Source organism: Coptis chinensis, chromosome 4 (genome assembly GCF_015680905.1).
Source record: "Coptis chinensis isolate HL-2020 chromosome 4, ASM1568090v1, whole genome shotgun sequence".
NCBI lineage: Eukaryota > Viridiplantae > Streptophyta > Magnoliopsida > Ranunculales > Ranunculaceae > Coptis > Coptis chinensis.
In genome coordinates, this window is record NC_141459.1 from 77,011,462 (window position 1) to 77,013,461 (window position 2,000).

A 2,000-nucleotide genomic window follows, 5' to 3' on the forward strand; every position below is an offset into this window, starting at 1 on the left:
TGATCAACTAATTGTAACGTCATTTTAGTTGGTTTCATCTATTGTAGACCTATTTGTTTATATAAATAATAAGGGAGTAAGTTAACACTCGCCCCGAGGTCTAATAGCACAGTCGTCGTGTGGGTATCCCCCAAGGTGCATTGTACAATAGGACGACCAGGGTCCTTGTACTTAACAATTCTATTATGTTCAGATAGAGTTGGAACTGTTCAGTTAGAAAGGTATCTTTTGGTATATTGGTTTTCTGCCTAGTAGTGCAAAACTCTTTTAGAAACTTAGCATGTTGTGGCAACTTTTTAATAGCGTCAAGAAAAGGTTGGTTTATAGTTAGATTTTTAAAAACTTCTCTAATCTCATCAAAGTTTGCATCCTTGTATAATATGGCTAGTCTCTGGGTAAACGGTGGGTTCTCTTTATATTTAGCATATGGATCAATAGGAGTCTTAACCTTGGCCACTTTCCTCTTGGGGTGAGGTTTAACTGGTACCTCTACATGAGTAGGATCTTTAGTTACTACTTCGGTATCTAGTAAATTATCAGGTGTAGTGACCACTGGTGGGGTAACAGCTGGAATAGTTACGACGTTATCCACCACATTGCCAGAACGGAGAGTGGTGATGGCATTTAACTCACATACATTTATGTGTTCATTACTAGTATTACCGGTTACTTCAAAGGCTGTGTTTGGCATTTTAGGATTAGGTATGGCTTGACCTGGAAACACACCTTTGGGTTGGTTTTTCTCTTGGGTTAACTGTTGTATGGAATGATTAATGGATTGTAAAATCTGCTGGTTAGCCTGCATGTAGGCTTCGAAGGGATCTGGCTGTGAAGGTGTAGTGGCCACAGGTGGTGTGATTGGAACTATCTCACATTGATTATTAACGGGTGGGTTGCGATAGTTATTATTAATCGGAACGATACCTCTCTTAGCATTATAATTATTATAATTACCTTGTCCTTGTTCTTGTCTCGGTGGAGCTTGGTTGTAATTGTTTGCTGGCCTAATATTTTGATTAGTAAACCCCAGAAGTGTAACTTGGTGATTATTTCTCCAACTGAAGTTTGGGTGTTGTCTCTAAGGGGGGTTAGGTTCACTATTTATGGAACAAACATTATCCAGCTGTGTGGGTGGTTGTTCATAGAGGAGAGGACAATAGGAGTAGGAATGCTTAAGGCTGTAACAGAAATTACATGGAAGAGTGCTGGCGTTCATGACAGGAGTAGGCTTATGTTGAATAGAAATGGCTTCTACCTTTTTAGTGAGAGATTCAATTAGAGTTCTAAGCTCGGGATCAGGTTTAACCTCAAACATACTGGCAGCCTTAACTGTGGAAGAAGCATTATTGGAGCGGGGGATGTCATCACCTCCCCCCAGTTATTTTGACGCTTAGATTGATCTTCTAAAAACTGATAAGCCTATGAGGCACCTTTACTAAGGAAACTACGCCCAGTCATTATATCAAGTACCTCTTTATAGTGATGTAAAAGCCCTTTGAAAAAGGCACGAACAAGCGTGTCTTTCGCAAGGTTATGATGTGGACACTCGATGAGAAGATCAGTGAAATGATTCCAGGCTTCTGAAAAGGATTCATGAGGATTCTGGCAGAAGAAATGAATCTTTTGAAACATTTCATCTGTCTTCAGAGGTAGGTTAAACTGTTCCATGAACAATTGAACGAGATTAGCCCGTGAGTCCATAGAATTAGGCGTTTGGGCAGTTAACGAAGACGTTGCCTTATCGGCTATAGTGAAAGGAAACACCCTAAGTTTAATTTGCTTCGAACCAATGGTAGGATGATGAAATGTGGTAAGAATTTGTTCAATCCTACGCATATGCTGATAAGGCTTCTCGTGGTCTAAACCATGAGAAATAGGTAACAAATTAAGTATATTCGGGGGAATTCGAAAATCACCCACTGGGTCTGCAGAACGATGCAAGACTTAGGGCTATCGTTAAGGGCCTTGTAAAAATCAGAGAAAGGAGTCTCTGTTTCGTC

The 2,000-nt window shown here is 40.1% G+C and overlaps 1 non-coding gene across 1 annotated transcript; it reads left to right on the forward strand.

Moving 5' to 3' along the window:
• Positions 1–1,528: 1,528 nt before the first annotated feature.
• LOC147504889 (small nucleolar RNA R71) lies at positions 1,529–1,632 on the forward strand. Its single transcript, XR_015194076.1, has one exon. It is a non-coding gene; the product is annotated as a small nucleolar RNA R71 (small nucleolar RNA).
• Positions 1,633–2,000: the final 368 nt, after the last annotated feature.